The 21,665-nt window shown below is 45.3% G+C and overlaps 1 protein-coding gene across 1 annotated transcript in view; it reads left to right on the top strand.

Annotated features, from left to right (window-relative positions):
- LOC136576110 (scavenger receptor cysteine-rich type 1 protein M130-like) overlaps positions 1-21,665 on the top strand; it is a 513,398-nt gene that overhangs the window by 405,054 nt on the left and 86,679 nt on the right. The gene's annotated exons all lie outside the window — the stretch shown is intronic.

Raw genomic sequence — 21,665 nt, 5'->3', positions numbered from 1 at the left:
AACTGTTCCACTCATTGATCCCCCTCACTGTCTAATATCTAATCTGTGTCTGCTCCCTTTCAGTTTCATCCCATTGCTTCTAGTCTTTCCTTGTACAGATGAGAATAGGGCGGATCCCTCTGCACTGTGACAGCCCTTCAGATATTTGTAGACCGCTATTAAGTCTCCTCTCAGCCTTCTTTTTTGCAAGCTACACATTTGTTGATCCCTTAACCGTTCTTCATAAGACATGATTTGCAGACCGCTCACCATCTTGGTAACTCTTCTCTGAACTTGCTCCAGTTTGTCTATGTCTGTTATAAAGTGGGGTGCCCATAACTGGACGCAGTATTCCAGATGAGGTCTGACTAAGGAAGAGTAGAGGGGATAATGACCTCACGTGATCTAGACTCTATGCTTCTCTTAATACATCCCAGAATTGTGTTTTTTGATGCTGCTTTATACAGTTGACTCCTGTTGACTCCTGTTCAGTCTGTGATCAATTAGTATACCCAAGTCTTTAGGCCCATTTACACGGAGCAATGATTACTCAAAATTTGCTCAAATGACAGTTTGAGTGACAGTTTTGAGTGATCATATTTGCATAACTCTAAGTAGCTCATATGTAAGAGTTATGCAGGCGTAGCAGGATACTGCCACAATAGATCAGAGAACAAGGAAGCTGTTTTGTATATGCAAACAGCTGCTTTGTTCTCATGGTGTCCCGCTAAGCTGCTAGCTCAGAGACACAGCAGGAGCTCTGACAGCTTTGTTCTCAGTGCTTTCAGCTGGTATCCCGCTGGGAAGTCCCAGCAGGATAGCAGCTGAGAGAATGTTATCAGTGCCGCCTGCTGAAAAAATTAGTGTGCAGCACTGATAAGGTTCATCACTCATTTCTAGCTGCCAAGAAATAAGTGATTAACCCTGCTGTCATCTAAGTACAAGATTTACGTGCACAGTGACAGAGGGTCAAAGACAATGACGAGGCTCATCCAAAAGCAAAAAGAGAAAACATTCATCTCTCAAATTAAAACCCCTACGGGGAAAACGGTGACATCAACAGAAGATATTGCAGTAGAATTTGAGAAATACTACACCGCATTATATAGCCTAGATAATGACAACGAGTGCCCACAAGACACCACACTCAATTTTCTAAACAACTTAAATCTCCCTGGACTCTCAGAGGAAGATGCTGCCTCACTCCTACACCAAGTCACGGACAACGAGGTGAGGGAGGTCCTAGCAACTATCCCCAACGGAAAAAGTCCTGGCCCTGATGGACTGCCCATCATATATTATAAAAAATTCGCCGATACACTAATCCCTCACCTAACCAAACTATGCAATTCCCTCCTTTCAGGCATGCCCCTACCCAAACAAGCCTTAGAGGCACACATCTCGCTCATACCTAAAGAAGGCAAAGCACCGAACCTATGTAGCAATTACAGACCCATTTCACTGCTGAACGCAGATATAAAACTATGGGCAAAAATACTAGCTCAAAGAATAGTCCCTCTACTCACAAAGCTAATAAACCCAGACCAAGTTGGATTTATCCCGGGAAGAGAGGGCAAATTCAACATGACCAGAGTAATCCACGCAATACACTTTGCCAGACAAAACAAACTACCACTGGTCCTGATTTCTACGGATGCCGAAAAGGCTTTTGATAGAGTAAGATGGAAATATATGGAAAACACCCTGAACAAGTTTGGCTTCCCGCCCATATTTATTAAAGCCATCCTCTCCCTATATACATAGCCAACGGCCAAAGTCCTTGTTAATGGCACGCTAACCAAACCCTTCGCCATAAGAAATGGCACCAGACCGGGTTGCCCACTATCCCCTACACTTTTTATACTGATGATGGAGACACTCCTACAGGAAATCAGGCAAAACTCGGACATTGTAGGCCTCCGAATAGGAGGTAAAACACGCACCACGGAGGCATTCGCGGACGATCTGCTGGTACTGGTCACAAACCCGACCAAAGCACTGGCGGCGCTCATGGGGACGTTCGACCTCTTCGGCAGGCTGTCCAACTTTAAAATAAACTACGACAATTCAAAGGCACTAAACATCTCCGCCCCACCCCAAGTAGTTAGAAAACTGACTGAGCAATACGCCTTCAAATGGCCCACGAGTAGCATTAAATACCCAGGCATCACACTAACGGCCAACCCCTCCCAGCTTTATGAGGCCAACTTCACCCCACTAATTAAAAAAGTAAAAACACAACTTACACAATTCAACATACCGCTAATTTCATGGCTGGGGAGAAAGAACCTCATTTCCACCTACATACTGCCTCAAATAATTTATACTATGCACTCAGTCCCAATAGAGATACCTAACTTCTTCTTTGCTCATATACATAAGCTCTTTAGAGACTTTATATGGGATGGACACAAACCACGATTGGCGTTCTCTACTCTCACCCAAAAGCGCCCACAGGGAGGCGCCGACCTCCCGAACTTGCAATACTACCACAGGGCGATCCACATTGCCAGGTGGATCCTTTTGACAGACAAAGAAGTGGCCTCTCCCTTGCTTGAAATGGAGAGAGAGGCGCTGGGCAGGGAAAACCAAGCACTACTATGGATAAAAGGCCCCCACCTCGGTAAACATACACGCCTAAGCCCAATCACGAAATGTACGATAAAAGTACTGAGGCTCATAAGAGCAGAAGCATCGAAAGAAAAACCCACATCCCCAATGACCCCGGCCAATCTGATACCGGCCATCTTGGCAAATAAACCGCTGAGAACAGAAAGAGTTTGGGACAAACTTGGGGATCTCACAATTTATGATATCCTTAAAAGCCCCAAACTTAACGACCAAACACAACTAGAAACTCTCTTGCCACAGTGCCCGCTCGACTTCTTGAGCAGGGCAGGCCTTTTCCAAGCCCTGAGACGATTTCAGACAATCCACCAGAGGGACTTGCGGGATCCCCTCTGGTTTGAAACCTACACCGCACTCCCCTCTCGCCTGAAGAGACTGGTCACCCAGCTTTACAGAGGTCTCCTCCTACAAAATGCCATAGAAAAACCCTGGTTTCTTAGGGAGTGGGAGAGGGAATTAAATATAACCCTGAACAGAGAAGAGACTCTTAGAGTTCTAAAAAATTCACATGGCTTCTCCAGATGTGTACGGACTCAGGAGAACTCGCACAAGATACTCACGAGATGGTACAGAACACCTGTCACATCTTCTAAAATGAACCCGGAGTCTCCAGACATCTGCTGGAGATGCGGGGAAGAGAGGGGAACAGCCCTACACATCTGGTGGAACTGCAGCAGAATCAAATCCTTTTGGCAATCAGTCAATAACCTTATTAACAAAATCTGTCACACAAATCACACATTCAGACCAGAGGAGATACTAATCTGGCTGCCCACAAGGCAATTTAAACCCTCTCATAGAAACCTAGCGACCACTCTCCTCACAGCAGCCAAACTGCTGATCCCCCTATTTTGGCAAAAAAAAGAGAGCCCGCAGATCGCACAATGGGAAGAAAGGGTCTCACAAATCTTTAGATTTGAGGAGATGCTAGCCTGGGAAAACGGCTCGAGAGAAGACTTCACCACCCTGTGGACGCCCTGGATTCTGTACCAGGGTGATAGAGATAACTCAAACCCATAATCAAAAACATGCCTCCAAACCAATGGTCTTCATTGTCTACTTCTGATAGGGATGCAATACTTGTTAACAATGCTCTCATGGTTAAGCTGTCCCAGCGCCATCCTGGTAGTGGAAAACTCAAAGATCCACAATACAATCTCATGTCTGGTCACATGACCAGTCCCATAGCACCATCTTCTTTTAGAGAAAAAAAGTGTATTAAAGGATCTATAGAAATAGGCAATCACATGGTTCACCTCTATTCACAACAATGCGTTCGTTTTAATGGAGGAAATTAAAATCATAATACAAAGATAAAAATCCAGTTGGGGTTACCATAATAGATTGAAAAGATAGATATCCCCCCCCCCCACACCCACCCACCCACACACACAAAAAAAGTCTCTTGGGTTATCTGACCCATTTTTTTTTTGGGGGGGGGGGGCAGGTGAGATATCTATCTTTAAACGGAACTCTTTAGAATGATTAGTGCTCCAATCAGTCTATGCATGCTTCTGTTTTGTTACTCCTTGTTAAATACCATTCTGTTAGTCGCTGCCAAATGTTCAAGCTTTTCTACAAATTTTGGAATCCTCTCTTCCTCTTTTCTGATGTTAGCTATCATTCCTAGCTTTGTATTTTCTGCAAATTTGATCAGTTTCCCATCAATTTCCTCCTCCAGATCATTTATAAAAATGTTGAACACTGGGCCTAAGATAGAGCCTTGTGGTTCCCCACTTGACACAATTTTCCAGTTGGATGTGCAGCCATGTATGACCACTCTTTGAGTACGATCAGTTAGCCAGTTGTGGATCCACCTCACAGTTGCCTTGTCAATTCCATATTTGGTCATTTTTTTTCAGTAAGGAAGGTATAAAATATTTTTTCAAATGCTTTACTAAAGTCAAGATATACTATACCTACTGCGTTTCCCTGATTAACCCAGCCAGTTATACTGTCATAAAAGTAAATTAGATTCCTCTGGCATGACTTGTTTGTTACAAACCCATGCTGGCTCTGGTTTATTACTCCATTCTCATCCAAGTACTTGCATATATGTTTAATAATTTGTTCAAAGATTTTTCCTACTACAGAAGTCAGGCTCACAGGCCCGTAGGTTCCTGGTTCCACCTTTTTTCCTTTTTTGAAGATCGGGACATTTTCCCTTTTCCAATCTTCTGGGACTTCTGATCTCCATGAATTTTCCAAGATCATGGCGAGTAGTTCAGCAATTACCTCTGCTGCTTTCTTCAGTATCCTAGAATGTAATTCATCTGAACCTGGAGACTTTAATTTATTTAAATTAGCCAATCACCATCTCTCTGCTTATAGACAGCCTACATTCTTTTATTCCTACTGTTGTAATTGCTAATGAATATATTCAGAGTGAGTACATGTGGCAAACAGTTACAACACTTTATCACATACCTACCTGCCTATTTAAAGAACACAAGACACCTCCTCTCTTTGATAAATACATAACTTGGAAGGAGACATTCCTCTAGCCCCTTTTGGATGTGAATTTAATATATACTAATATCCACTTATGCAGTACTCAAATTCTTGGAGTTACCATTTTACCCATGTGAATCAATGCAAGGCTAGCGAACATAAATGCACAGAAAATGATGTACAAGTCTGTAATTTGACATTTTATGACACTGCAAACTTATTCTCTTTCTAGTTGCGAGTTCATGTATTCCTTTCTAGGATTTGGATGGTTGTCCACATGGTAAACACTATTCACATTCATTGATGCAATCTACTCAGTTTCATCTGTTTCTGTAACTACTGACAAGCTAATCGTGGGTGGTTAATATTGTCTCTAAATAATCACTTGTTGTTGAAAGTATACACATGAACAAAACTTATAAACCAGTTTATTTATCAAGCAAGTGCAGTTCTCTTTACTGTGTACAGTCATACAATGGTACAACGCAAGCGCTCTTTTCTTAGATAACCGGGGACATGCTAGAGACTTGCACTTGTGTGCGCAAGCACTGTAATTGGGATTATATTCTTAGAGTTTCACTGTATCGCAGTACTCTGAGCGCAGGCACAAGATGTGGCTCCTTGCGAGCTAGAGCGCTTCTGCATTACACTGCATGCATGCAATGAACCCACCATGAAAATGCCAAACATGCTACAGTGGAAGATGACATGCCCCAGGTGAGCCTCCATTAGTCAATTAATCAGTACTCTTTGCACTATGAGTATTCTTAGTAAATGTAGCAGCAGCATTATTTGCACCTAATGGTGGAGCTATGTGTCAAGCATCAGGGAATCATAGTGCAGTGGGTCTGTCATGGTCTGGATATTCCTTATGCCTTAGTTATTATGCTAAAGGTTTCTTTTTGACTAGCTCATTAGTACTATTTGGTTTTTGATTAGAGATGAGCAAGCACCAAAATGCTCTGTTGCTCGTTGTTGAACTTTTTGTAATTCTCGAGAGCTCATTTCGAGTAACTAACCCCATTGAAGTCAATGGGAGACTCCAGCATTTTTCAAGCTGACAGATGGTCCGCATAGTGCAGGTTGTGCGAATCACTTGAAAACATGAAAAAGTCATGGAAACGCCACAGAAACAGATAGGGAACAGCAGGGGCAGCATGCAAGGATGCATCTGAGGCTCCCGGGTCGCACTATTAAGCTAAATTGTGGGCAAGGGCCCGGCGGTCACCCCCCTAACAATTTAATTGGGCCAGACCATAATCAGCAAAAAATTTGTTTACGAAGAGTATAGGTGAAGCCTGGAAAAATAAGTTTGCTTAGAGTATAGAAAAAGGCCTTAAAAATTTGTGTACCAAGAGTACAAGTGTACCTCCAAAAATTGGTTTACCCAGAGTGCAGGTGAAACCCAGAAACATTTTTTAAACATAGTGTTCGTAGTTGCTTAATTTGCTAACAGAGCCTGGAGGCAGCCCTCCAAAAAAATTAGTTTTTACAGAGCCTTTTGGCCCTCTGAAGAATTGGCTGTTCTGCCTGCTGACATGCTGGTTTAGGAGGAGGAGGATCAGAGAAGGATAGACCAAGCTACTTCTGCCCGTTTTTGGGGTGATAGAGGGTACAGGGTTCTACTGTTCCAGCTAAAAGAATCTTTATATTCCGCTGCTCTCCGATGGTGGAGAAGAGAAGTCAGGGTAAATCCAAGCTTTGTTCATCTTAACGAGTGTAAGCCTGTCAGCGCTGTCAGTTGACAGGTGGGTACACTTATCCGTGATAATCCCCCCAGCAGCACTAAACACCCTCTCTGATAAGACACTAGCGGTAAGGTAGGCCAGCACCTCTAAGGCGTACAGCGCAAGTTCGTGCCACGTGTCCAGCTTTGACACCCAATAGTTGTATGGACCCGAGGGATCACAGAGGACGTTGGTACAGTCTGCTGTGTAATCCCTCACCATCTTTTTACAGTGTTCCCTCTTACTTAGCCTAGACTGGGCAGTGGTGACATAGTCTGGCTGGGGAGCCATAAAACTGACAAAGACCTTTGGAGAGTCTTCCCCTGCCTGCACTGGACATGCTGCCTGTTCCCCACATCTCCCCTGCTAGTTCGCCCACTGAAGTACGTCCTCTACCGCTAGCATTGTCAGATTGGAACCTAAGCATCAGCTTTTCCACCAGGGCCTTGTGGTATTGCATTACTTTCATACTCCTTTCCTCTTTGGGAATAAAAATGGAAAGGTTCTCCTTATCTCATGGGTCAAGAAGGGTGAACACCCAGTAATCCTGGTTGGCCAGAATGCGTCTAATGCGAGAGTCACAGGAAAGGCAGCCTAACATGAAGTCAGCCATGTGTGCTAGAGTCCAAGTACGCAACACATCACTGTCCTCACTTGGAGGATGACTCTCACTCTCCTTCTCCTCCTCTTCAGCCCATACATGCTAATCAGATGTGAAGGAACTAGCATGGGTACCCTCTGCAGTGTGGGCAGCAGTCTCTTCCCCCCTCCTCCTCCTCCTCCACCTCCTCCAATACACTCTGAGAAACAGACGTGAGGGTGGTCTGGCTATCAAGTGACGTATTGTCATCCCCCATCTCCTTTTCTAGCCGCAATGTGTCGGCCTTAATGCTTAGCAGCGACCTTCTCAGGAGGCAAAGCAGCGGGGTGGTAATGCTGATAATCGCCGCATCACCGCTTACGATTTGTGTAGACTCCTCAAATTTTCCCAAAACCTGACAGATGTCAGACATCCATGCCCACTCATCTGTAAAGTACTGTGGAAGCTGACTACCACTCCGCTGGCCATGTTGCAGCTGGTATTCAACAATGACTCAACACTGCTCCTAAAGCCTGGCCAACATGTGCAATGTGGAATTCTAGTGCATGGGCACGTCGCACAACAGTTGGTGCACTGGCAGCTGGAAGCAATGTTGCAGTGTCCTGAGGGTGGCAGCATCTGTGTTGGACTTCCTGACATGGGCGCAGACACGACGCACCTTGCTGAGCAGGTCAGACAAATGAGAGGAGTTTTTAAGAAAGTGCTGAACCACCAGATTGAACATGTTGGCCAGGCATGGCACATGCGTTAGTCTGCCAAGCTGCAGAGTTGCCACTAGGTCACGCCCATTATCACACATGACCATGCTACAGAAATGTTACTGGGGTCCGCCTATATTTCTGCTGCAGAAATGTTACAGGGGTCTGCCTATACTTTTGCTACAGAAATGTTACTGGGGTCCGCCTATACTTTTACTACAGGAATGTTACAGGGGTCTGCATATTCTTCTGCTACAGAAATGTTACACTGGGGTCTGTCTATACCTTAGCTACAGAAATGTTACTGGGGTCCGCCTATGCCTTTGCTACAGGAATGTTACAGGGGTCTGCCTATACTTCTGCTGCTGAAATGTTACTGGTTCTGCCTATACCTTTGCTACAGAAATGTTACTGGGGTCTGCCTATACCTTTGCTACAGAAATGTTACTGGGGTCTGCCTATACCTTTGCTACAGGAATGTAACTGGGGTCTGCCTATATCTTTGTACAGGAATGTTACAGGGGTCTGCCTATACTATGGGTGCAAAGACTTGCCATGGCGGTGTTTTACCTATCTGGCACAAATACACTGACTGACTAGGGCAGAAATGTGGCCCGAGGCCAAGGTCCTTGGCGGGGTGAAACTCTCATGTTTGGGCACTGATTTCTTCCTGTGTAATACCATCTTTGTGCACTGACAGCATAGGCAAGCCCAAGGAACTCAAAGACCTCCCCTTGTGGTGTTGAGCTATCTGACACCTACACAGAATGAATTGTGTGGGGACACATGGATTTCCTATTGCTATGTAACTCACGGCACCTTGGGTCACACAAGGTGGAGGCTGGGACCGAGCCTGACCCTGGGCCCGCTCACGTGCTTCCCACACAGAGTATTGCTGCATTGTGGAGATGTGTAGAAGTGCTGACACCTGAGTCCCATTTATGCCCACGTTTGCGGCTACTGACGATTTTGTGACGGAGGGGGCACGGGATTGCCTGGCCCTACCAACCCTCTGCAGTGTGTGCCTCCGGTTCCTCCTCATCCAGTACGCGCATATAAATAGACATGAGAGTGGTGTGGCAATGAAGCGAGCGTGTGGCATGAGGGCAGCTGAATGCTGCGCAGGGAAACTTTTGTGTGCACTTGTGGATGCAGGATCGTGCAGGGGGGGTTGACAGCAATGCCAGCATGTAACCCTGGAGAAGAGGCAGCGATGTCACCCGCAGGCAGTCATTGTAATTGGTTGAAGGTAGTGTGGTGCTTAGCTAAGGTGTGCCTTGCTAATGAGGGTTTTTCCGAAGTAAATTGTTAGGGGGTGACGCCAGACTCTTGACCCCATTGTGGCTTAATAGTGGGACCTGGGAGCCTCAGATGCAGCCATGCATGCTGCCCCCCTGCCCTTCCCTATCCGTTTCTGTGGTGTTTCCATGACTTTCTGATGTTTTCTGGTGTTTGACAAGTCATCACCTATGCGGAGCAACGGTCCCATACAAAAGTGCTCGAGTCGCTCTTTGACTTCAATGGTGTTCGTTACTCGAAACGAGCTCTCGAGTATTTCGAAAAGTTCGACAACAAGCACCTGTGCATTTTGGTGCTCGCTCATTTCTACTTCTGATGTCTTGCAAACCCCTGGCTGCTCTACACTGATAGTTTTCTGCATTTTAAAGGATGTGTTGCAAGGGTAATCCAAAACCAATTTTTGAGGCTGTCAAAATTTATGAGCACCCAGTTGCCAACATGTAAAGTTATCCCTTTAACTTTTACCAGTTTTAGCGGTGTTCAGCTTGTATTAGTACGTTTTTGGGCCCGCAGATACAAACTCTGTGATGTATGTATCATTGGAAATCTTGCTGGTCAGTTCACCCAAGTAATTGCCTAACTGCGGATTCCACTCACCTTCCCGATGTAAAAAAAAAATCACAGAATCTGTGTTGTGGTGAAGACAGCATCCCTGCAGTCTGTTCAAAAGCAAGTATAGCTCTAGTCGAGTGTAGGCTGTTGTAAAACATGCTACATAGATGTTGGTGTTTTTGTTGACCATGTTGTGCTCTTTTGTGTATTTGCACGTGATGTTGGCTGTTTCATAATCAATAAAATTCTGGGCCTGTGCAGAGCATCCCACATCTACTATTCTCTGTGTGCGGTGAATTACCCATAGTTCTCAACACTATAGGGTGGGTTAAATTTTTCTGGGCCTGTGCAGAGCATCTCACATCTACCAGTCTCTGTGTGCAGTGAATCAGCTGTAATTCTTATCGCTATAGAGACTGGTAGATTTGAGATGCTCTGCACAGGCCCAGAAAAAAATTTAACCCACTCTATAGTGATGAGAATTGTGGCTAATTGACAATACACTGAGAATGGTAGGTGTGAGATGCTTTGCCTAGGCCCAGAAAGATTTAACCCACTCGGTGTGTGGAAAATTAGCTGTAGTTCTTATCGCTATAGAGTGGGTTAATTTTTCCTGGCCCTGTGCAGAGCACTCACATCTACCATTTTCCATGTGCGGTGAATTAGCCACAGTTCTCATTACTATAAAGTAGGTTAATTTTGTCTGGGCCTGTGCAGAGCATCTCACATCTACCAGTCTCTGTGTGCAGTGAATCAGCTGTAATTCTAATCGCTATAGAGACTGGTAGATTTGAAATGCTCTGCACAGGCCCAGAAAAAAATTTGACCCTCTCTATAGTGATGAGAATTGTGGCTAATTGACAACACACTGAGAATGGTAGTTGTGGGATGCTCTGCCCAGGCCCAGAGAAATTTAACCCACTCTATAGTGTTAAGAACTGTGGCTAATTCACCGCACATGGAGAATGGTAGATTTGAGTTTTCTGCACAGGACCAGAAAAAATTAACCCACTCGGTGTGCAGTGAATTAGCTGTAGTTCTTATCGCTATAGAGTGGGTTAATTTTTTCTGGCCCTGTGCAGAGCACTCACATCTACCATTCTCCATGTGCGGTGAATTAGCCAACGTTCTCATCAATATAGAGTGGGTTAAATTTCTCTGAGCCTGTGCAGAGCATCTCACATCTACCATTCTCTGTGTGCGGTGAATTAGCCACAGTTCTCATCACTATAGAGTGGGTTAATTTTGTCTGGGCCCGTGCAGAGCATCTCGCATCTACCAGTCTCTGTGTGGGGTGAATTAGCTGTAATTCTTATCGCTATAAAGACTGGTAGATATGAGTTGCTCTGCACAGGCCCAGACAAAATTAACCCACTCTAGAGTGATGAGAACTATGGCTAATTCACCGCACACAGAGAATGATGTATGTGAGATGCTCTGCACAGGCCCAGAAAAGTTTAACCCACTCTATAGTGATGAGAACGATGGCTAATTTACCGCACACAGAGAATGGTAGATGTGAGTTGCTCTCCACAGGCCCAGAAAAAATTAACCCACTCTATAGTGATGAGAACTACGGCTAATTCACCGCACACTGAGACTGGTAGATGTGAGATGCTCTGCAAGGCCCAGACAAAATTAACCCACTCTATAGTAATGAGAACTGTGGTTAATTCACCGCAAACAGAGAATGGTAGATGTGAGATGCTCTGGACAGGCCCAGAAATTTAACCCACTCTATAGTGATGAGAACTGTGGCTAATTGACCACACACAGAGAATGGTATATGTGAGATGTTTTGCACAGGCCCAGAGAAATTTAACCCACTCTATAGTAATGAGAACTGTGGCTAATTCACCACACACGGAGAATGGTAGATGTGAGTGCTCTGCACAGGGCCAGAAAAAATGAACCCACTCTATATCAATAAGAACTACAGCTAATTCACCGCACACAGAGTGGGTTAATTTTTTCTGGTCCTGTGCAGAGCACTAACATCTACCATTCTCCATGTGCGGGGAATTAGCCACAGTTCTCATCACTGTTGAGTTGGTTAAATTTCTCTGGGCCTGTGCAGAGCATCTCACATCTACCATTCCCTGTGTGTGGTCAATTAGCCACAATTCTCATCACTATAGAGAGGGTTAAATTTTTTCCTGGCCTGTGCAGAGCTTTTCACATCTACTATTCTGTGTGTGCAGTAAATTACCCGTAGTTCTCATCACTTTAGAGTGGGTTACATTTTTCTGGGCCTGTGCAGAGCATCTCACATCTACCATTCTCTGTGTGCGGTGAATTAGCTACAGTTCTCATCAATATAGAGTGGGTTAATTTTCTCTTGGCCCATGCAGAGCATCTCACATCTACCAGTCTCTGTTTGCGGTGAATTAGCCACAGTTCTCATTGCTATAGAATGGGCTAAATTTTTCTGGGCCTGTGCAGAGCATCTCACATCTACCATTTTCTGTGTGCAGTTAATTAGCCACAGTTCTCATTGCTATAGAATGGGTTAAATTTTTCTGGGCCTGTGCAGAGCATCTCACATCTACCATTCTCTGTGTGCGGTGAATTAGCCACAGTTCTCATCACTATAGAGTGGGTTACATTTTTTCTGGGCGTGTGCAGAGCATCTCACATCTACTATTCTCTGTTTATAGTGATGAGAACTACGGGTAATTTACTGCAAACGGAATAGTAGATGTGAGATGCTCTGCACAGGCCCAGAAAAATTAAACCCACTCTATAGTGATGAGAACTAAGGGTAATTTACTGCAGAGTGGGTTAAATTTTTCTGGGCCTGTGCAGAGCATCTCACATCTACCGATCTCTGTGTGCGGTGAAATAGCCACAGTTCTTATCACTATAGAGTGGGTTTATTTTGTCTGGGCCTTGCAGAGCATCTGACATCTACCAGTCTCTGTGTGTGGTGAATTAGCCAATAATTAGGCCTTCATCATGTACAATAATTAGACCTTCATCATGTACTTGATGAAGGCCTAATTATTGTATGGCCGAAACGCGTCTACTATTATTAAACCGTGGAACTATTTCTGCTGTTGGCGACGGCATTTTGTCACGTTTGCTGGGATTGGGGGCGTCTATACCAGGATGCCTCCGTGAAGTAAGTCATTACATTTGCTATCTTCACTACAACTCCTGCCACATTGTACCATTATCAGCGCTGAGGACTTTTTCTTTTCTTCCTTGTTTGTTATTCTCTGTGTGCTGTGAATTAGCCACAGTTCTCATCACTATAGAGTGGGTTAATTTTGTCTGGGCCTGTGCAGAGCATCTTACATCTACCAGTCTCTGTGTGCATTGAATTACCCGTAGTTCTCATCACTATAGAGTGGGTTAAATTTTTCTGGGCCTGTGCAGAGCAACTCACGTCTACCATTCTCTGTGTGCTGTGAATTAGCCACAGTTCTCATCACTATAGAGTAGGTTAATTTACTTGGGCCCTGCTCTATCCTTTATCCTACATTATGAAGTGGAGGGGTAAGGGTCAATGTCGAGGACGTGAACGTGGATGCGGGCGTCCGAGTGAGGCTGTGGGCAGAGGCCGCGGTTGTGGGCAGGGTGAATCAGAGCCTGCTGCTAAGGGATTAGTAGAGCGCCACGTATCTCTGCTCACTAGCTTTATCTCACATTTTGCTGGTCCGTGTGGTTGACTTTTATTACAAGCACAACAGTACAATCAGGTGCTGATGTAGATCGCGGATAACGTGTCCAGCAATTTATCTAACATACAGTCTTCCACGCAGTCCACTCATACAGCCCTAGGGACTGATCCTCTGAATCCTCAGGCTACTCCTCCTTTCTCCCAGCCTGGTAACTCCAGGAAAAGGAGAGATTCTGAACAGGCATACTCCCAGGAACTGTTCTCCGGTCCCTGCCCTGAGTCGGAAAAAAATGTTCATCAGCCACCTGAGGAGTTTGTCGTGACCGATACCCAACATTTGGAACTTTCCCAGAGTCAGGGTTGAGGTTGGGGACTTCCAGGAACTGTCTCAAGAGCTTTTTGTGGATGAGGATGATGAGACCCAGTTGTCTGTCAGTGAGGTTGTTGTTAGGGCAGGAAGTCCGAGGGAGGGGCTGACAGAGGATTCAGAGGAAGAGCTGCTGGACGATGAGGTGACTGACCCCACCTGGTTTGCTAAGCCTACTGAAGACAGGGCTTCAGAGGGGGAGGAAACACCAACAGCAGAACAGGTTGGAAGAGGCAATGGGGTGGCCAGGGGGAGAGGCAGGGCCAGAGTAAGTAATCCCCCAACTGTTCCCCACAGCACCCCCTCGCGGCAAGCCTTCGTGCAGAGGGCTAGGTGTTAGAAGGTCTGGAGGTTTTCTAGTGAGAGCGCGGACAATCGACGAACAGTGGTGTGCAACCTGTGCTGCACCAAGTTCAGCCGGGGAGCCACCACTACTAGCCTCACCACCACCAGCATGCATAGGCATATGATGGCCAAGCACCCGATGACTTGGAACGAAGGCCATTAACCACCTCCGGGTCACACCACTGCCTCTTCCCCTGTGTCACAACCTGCCACACATATCCAATCTATCTCCCAGGACGCAGAAACGAGTGCCTCCCGGCCTGCACCCACACCCTCACCTCCATGGTTCTCTACTGCCTCCAGCAATGTCTCCCAGCGCAGCATTCAGCTGTCCCTAACATACGCATTGGAGTGAAAGTGGAAATATATGGCCACCCACCCGCTTGCACAATCTTTAAACATGCACATTGCAAAATTACTCAGCCTGGAGATGCTGCCATACAGCCTAGTGGAAGCGAAGGCTTTCCGCAACATGATGGCGGCGGCGGTCCCTCGGTACTCGGTCCCCAGTTGCCACTATTTTTCCAGGTGCGCCATCCCCGCCCCACACCAGCACGTCACGAGCAACATAAACTGTGCCCTCACCAACACTGTTACTGGGAAGGTCCACTTAACTATGGGCACATGGACAAGCGCTGGCCATCAGGGACACTACATCTCCCTGACGGCACATTGGGTGAACTTGGTGGAGGCTGGGACCAAGTCAGAGCCTGGGACCCAGTCAGACCCTGAGTCAGACCTCACATGCTTCCCACACCAAGGAAAGCGGGTCCTACCTCGGTGATGGTTTCTCCGGCATACTATGCCACCTCCTCCAAAACCCCCTCCTCTCCTTCTCCTACGCCACCTCCACCTCTCAATTAAGAAGTGTCAGTATGTCGCTAGCAGTTGGTAGCGCGCAACGCGGCACCACTGCGGTGAGGAAGCGTCAGCAAGCCATGCTAAAACTAATCAGCTTAGGCGACAAGAGGCACACTGCCCAAGAGCTGTTACAGGGTTTGACGGAGCAGATCAATCTCTGGCTTTCACCGCTCAGACTCTAACCAGGCATGGTCGTGTGTGACAATGGGCATAACCTGGTGGCAGCTCTGCAGCTTGGCAGCCTCACACACGTGCCATGCCTGGCCCATGTGTTCAATCTGGTGGTTCAGCGCTTTCTAAAAAACTACCCCCACTTGTCCGACCTGCTCGCAAGGTGCTCCATATGTGCGCACATTTCCGCAAGTCCAACACGAATGCTGCCACCCTCAGGACACTGCATCATTGGTTCCAGCTGCCACAGCACCAACTGCTGTGCGATGTTCCCACTCGCTGGAATTCTACGGTGCATATGTTGGCCAGGCTTTATCGGCAGCGTAAAGCAATTGTAGAATACGGGCTGCAACTTGGCCATCGGAGTGGTATTTAGCCTCCGTAGTTCTTCACAGAGGAGTGGACATGGATGGCAGACATCTGTCAGGTTCTCGGAAACTTTGAGGAGTCTACACAAATGGTGAGTGGCGATGTGGCCATTATCAGCCGAACCATCCCGCTGCTTTGCCTGCTGAGAAGTTTGCTGCTAAGCATAAAGGCTGACGCTTTGCGGTTAGAGCAGGATATGGGGATGGCAGTATGTCGCTTGATAGCCACACCACCCTCACGTCTGTATCTCAGCACGTTTTGGAGGAGGGGGGGGGGAGGGGGAAGAGACTGCTGCTCACACTGCAGAGGGTACCCATGCTGCTTCCCTCTCATCTGTTCAGCGTGTATGGGCTGATGAGGTGGAGGAAGAACATGAAAGTCATCTTCCGAGTGAGGACAGCGATGTGTTGCATACTGGAACTCTGGCACACATGGCTGACTTCATGTTAGGCTGCCTTTCCCGTGACCCTCGCATAAGACGCATTCTGGCCAACATGGATTACTGGGTGTACACCCTTCTCGACCCACGGTATAAGGAGAACCTTTCCATTCTCATTCCCGAAGAGGAAAGGAGTATGAGAGTGATGCAAAACCATAGGGCCCTGGTGGAAAAACTGATGCTAAAGTTTCCATCTGACAGCGCTAGTGGTAGAAGGCATAGTTCAGAGGGCCAACTAGCAGGGGACGCGTGGGGATTAGGCAGCATGTCCAGCGCAGGCAGGGGTAACACTCTCCATGGCCTTTGCCAGTTTTATGGCTCCCCAGCCAGACTGTGTCACCACTCCCCAGTCAAGGCTGAGTCAGAGAGAGCACTGTAAAAAGATGGTGAGGGAGTACATAGTCGATCATATCACGGCCCTGCATGATCCCTTTGCTCCATACGACTATTGGGTGTCAAAGCTGGACACGTAGCATGAACTTGCGCTGTACACCCTGGAGGTGCTGGCCTGGCCTGCCGCTAGCGTGTTATCAGAGAGGGTGTTTAGTGCTGCTGGGGTGATCATCACGGATAAGCGTACACACCTGTCAACTGACAGCGCCGACATGCTTACACTCATTAGGATGGACAAAGGCTGGTTTTCCCAAGACTTCGATTCTCCACCGGTGGAAAGCAGCAGAACATAAAGATTGTTTTAGCTGCAACAGGAGATCCATGCATTCTCTATCACCCCCAAAAAGGTGAGACGTACCTTTGTCTATCCCTCTCGGATCTTACTCCTCCTACTCCTAAAACAGAATGTCATCAATGCCAATTTTTCTGCGGGCCAAAAGGCTCTGTTAAAACCATTTTTTTCTGAGGGCTGCCTCCAGGCTCTGTTACAAATTAAGCAACAACGAGCTCTATCTTTAAAAAATGTTTATGGGTTTCACCTGCTCTCAGGGTAAACAAATTTTTTCGGGTATTCACCTATACTTTTGGTACACCAATTTTTCAGGGGTTCGCCTATACTCTTGATACACAAATGTTTCAGGGCTTCGCCTAAACTCTTGGTACACCAGTGTTTCAGAGGTTCGCCTATATAGTCTTGGTACACAAATGTTTCAGGGGTTTGCCTAAACTGTGGGTGCACAAGGGTTTCCCAGTGCAGTGTTCAGCTATCTGACACATACACAGAATGAATTGTGTAGGTACAGAAGGGATTCCCACTGCAGTGTTTAGCTATTTGACACATACACATAATGAATTGTGTGGGTACACACGGGTTTGCCTTAGCGATGTAACTGACGGCACATTGGGTCACACAAGGTGGAGGCTGGGACCGATTTAATGAGACGTTCACAGCAATACTAGCATCCGAGTTTGCTTTATGCCCACCATTGCTGAGGGTGTGCGCAAAGGCCGAGGTCCTGGGGGGATGCAACTGTGCCAGATATGGCCAGTGGAATTTCTTTGTGGTTCATCCAGTCTTTGGAGCGATGAAAGGAACTGTAAGTGACGGCACATTGGGTCACACAAGGTGGATACCGGGACCGAGTCTGGCCCTGGGCCCGCTCACATGTGTCCCACACAGAGGATTGTGGGTCCTACCTCTGTCATGGTTTCTCAGGCTAATTATGCCACCTCCTCCTCCTGCTTGGGATCTGGGGATCAGCACTGGTCGACATGTATTTGTTCTCATGTAACCACAGTTATGAGACACTGGTTTGGACCAATAAAAAGAAGCGAACCGGTTTAATGAGACGTTCACAGCAGTACTAGCATCCGCGTCCGCTTTATGCCCACCTTTGTTGTGCCTAGTATTGCACACTAGGCTTTTGCAAGCATTCTGGCTGTATAACAGGTCAACTCATTGTACACTGCCTGTTTTTGGATGTCCGCTGACGTGGTAAACAGCCGGATTGGTTTAGTTGTGATATACGCACGCATCCCTGGAGGTCAGCGCTGGTCGGCATGTATTATTTCTCATGTTTCGTGTTACCATAGTTATCCGAGATACTGGATTGGAGCATTCACAGGCAGCATAACTGATTTATTGAGACTTTCACAAGGTCACTGTATACCTGTGATAGCTACTTTTGCGACACCTCCTGCTTCAAACCAATCTTTGGTGTTAGTATGCGCTGCTGCATTGTGGAGATGTGTAGAAGTACTGGCATCTGAGTCCCCTTTATGCCCACGTTTGCAGCTCCTGACAATTTTGTGATGGAGGTGGCACATTAATTTACCATCAATTCTCATCAGCATTGTGGGCTATCGCTCCTTTGAATCCATCTGTATCTCTGACTCCTGGAACTATGGTCTTGGGATATTAATGACATAACTATATATCCTTAATACCATTGGGACTGAACCATTCTTCAATTCTTTGAAGTGTCCCTCTGCATACCAGTCAACTATATACTAACTGACTTATTGGTGACCATATACACTACTAATAACTATTATACGGCTATCCAGCTATAATTTATTGCCTGGACGCCGAGTAGTCTCACGATCAAAAATTAGAGACTTACTGTATGGAAAGGACATTTTAGTATCCTTTGGTCTTTATGTTTGTGTATATAAAATAGCCCGTATATGTTTTTAAAGGATCTTAATAAAGAATTATTATTTTAGTCTATATCTGTATAGTTACGCTTTTCAAGCAAGTGGATATCACGCTGGGAGATCGGCATATCTTGCAATCGGATAATCTTTATAGCTATAGAGCATACATCAAAACTATTATAAATTACAGTTCTCAAACCTTGGCTTTGTAATTTATAGCTTAATTGTTCTACAAAGACACAGCTGTATAAAAGGACCCATGATGGAGGCGATTCGGGCTTCACAAAAAGAGCTCAGGCCATGCACCGTTCTAAATCTGTGGAGCTTGTGAGCCAATTTATTGGGACATGTTTAATGAACCAAAATGCATAATGAAAGGAATAGATGTTAAGATCAAACTGACCAGAAATAAAGGTACTTTTTGTTTGATATCTGCAGAGCAGGAAAATGTTAAAGTTCAGATCACACAGGCCTGTCTCTATATAAAGAGGTTGCTGGTGTCCCCGGCCATCAATATAGGCCACAGCCAGACCCTTCTATCGTCTTTGGCTAAATACACTCTTGATGAAGCCTGCTTAAAAGCATACAGCATACCTGCGAGAACGATAATTACCAAGCATGAAAATATGTTTCTGGGACAGATTCAGAAAACAGTAATATTAGAGTTTGTCGATAATGAAGCCTTTAGTGGTAGGTAAAAGAAAAATCTGCTATGTTTCCATTACTACAATGTGAATCATACCGCTTTGTATCTAAATGGTCAGCAGATCCCTGCCAGGCCTTTTCAACCTAATTTTGAGGCTGAATTAGCTATTAGAGAGTACATGGCTCTTGTGCATATATCCGGAAAACAAAAATCAGGTAATAGATTATCCATTGATGGTGAAGAGTTCAGGAACGAATACACTTTTGTTTCTTTTGATATTTCTCCCGATAAAGAAGCAGGAACACACTCCTCCCTCATTAAAACAGGGAACCTGCACGCTGAAATAAGATTTAGCTCACCGACACCACATACTGTAAGTATGATAGTATACGCTGTCAATCCCGCTATTCTAGAAATAAACCACAGAAGTCCTGTATGATTACAACTAATTATGAACACGCTACAGCTTTTACATGTTTTACATCCGATCCTTATACCAAATGTCTATTTGTGTGTGTATTTCCATGACATTTCTTAGCAACCTATAATGTACATAAAACCAGCAGCGTACATAGTAAACACTGAATATTGCAGCCAGCGAGGACGTCATTCAGTGTTAATAGTGCTATGTAATGAGAGAGCCATCTTTTCCGACAGCTGCAATTAGCGCTGACCAGCGAAAACTTTCCTTCAGCATTTGTAGACTTTTTAAAAAGAAGATGTCACACATACACATATGGGAATAATCAACTAAAAGATGTAGACAGCGCGTTCTGTGGACATTATTGCGTCTTTACATTATATTGCATGGCTCGCAGATTATCTTGTTAGTGCATTTTACGCCTCTTTACAGATGATTTTAAAAGAAATGATTTCCTAGTGCACCATATTATTACCAAGAGATTCCCTGAGCCCCAGCCGATGCCCAAGGTCATGTATTTATAGCATGACATGCCAGGGTCTGCAATAGCTGATAGGAGGGTAACTACTTGCTGACCCGCACAGCCTCTAATTAACATTTCATTTAGCCCTAAATAGACCTTTTCATGTTTAATCGCTTAGAGCTGTGTAATCATTGCTAGACATGTCTGCCATATTTTTATCGTATGTCGTTTAAGTATTCATATCTGCCCTCAATAAGGCTTTTTAAAACTTTGCATGTAGTCTGCTGTGTGATCTCTATACTACTATAATAAGTCTTAATGTTCTTGTACAATAAACAAGGTAGGAGCTGTATATACTTGGACTTGAAGGTACATGACTTAATGTCAGGCTATAAATAAAGCCTTATACTCATAATACAATTTACGGGGAGGGCTACATAAATCCTATATGGGCTGGGGATACATTTTACTAGGTCTCTGAGGTGTATAAACTCCATGCCATGGTTATAAATATAAATAAAACTTCAGAATCATAATACGATGTCTGGAACACAGGCCGGGGTCAAAAGGACAGGGGGCATGGTCATCATGCTCAGGTAGTCACACTATCAAAGGGGTCAAAAGGTAAGAGGGGGTAAAGAAAGAGGTTTGGGCAGCATATACAGGTGCTAAGCATAAACAGACTTTTTTGCAGATGGGAAGAGACTCCATGCCACAGACTTTAGATGGTAAATCAACTCAACTCTTGATTTGCAGGGAGAGAATCGGTTGAGACTTGAAGTGACGACACAGTTTACATTATATTCACTTGATGTAGATGAACACTTGGAATTACACTTCCCAACAGTGACTACTTCTTAACTTTTCTCAGGGGTTGACATCCCTGAGAAAAGACTTTATACACTTTTTACGCTTTGCTTTTACTTACAGCTCTTCTCCCTTGTTTTAACTAGTGCCTTGAATATCACTCGCTGACTTGCTTTCCTTTTCCTTCTTTTTCTGTCTCTATCTCTCTCCTTCCTCTTCTGTCCTTGCTAACAATTCTTGTACTTTAGTACTCACACTGGCTTTAGAGTAAAAAATAGTTCCCTTTCTCGTACATGGTCTCTATCTCTGGCTGCCTTCTTTCAGCTATATCCAGGACTAGACTCACTAACCCTGCCCACTCTTCACCTTTTATACCTTATAACTCAACCAGTCCTAAACTAGAGGAATCTGACTATCCAATCCCTGTATTAGCGAGGAGTGACTGACAGATGTGAGAGCAGGTTAAGGTGCATTCTGCCTATTCATGCAGGGGTAGGTTATAGGAACACATCTAAATAACACATTTAAAGTCATATACACACAATTTCACTTATTGAAAGATATAGATATATATGCATATTTTCTATAAGGTGATTATAGCAGATATGTGGGACCCTAACTCTGGGGTGCTACAGAGGTAATAGGTAAGCCTTGCTATGGAGCCAGTCC

Source organism: Eleutherodactylus coqui, chromosome 8 (genome assembly GCF_035609145.1).
Source record: "Eleutherodactylus coqui strain aEleCoq1 chromosome 8, aEleCoq1.hap1, whole genome shotgun sequence".
NCBI classification, from domain to species: Eukaryota; Metazoa; Chordata; class Amphibia; order Anura; family Eleutherodactylidae; genus Eleutherodactylus; species Eleutherodactylus coqui.
Note: the sequence above shows the minus strand (reverse complement) of the source record. Positions and strands in the feature narration are given on the sequence as shown.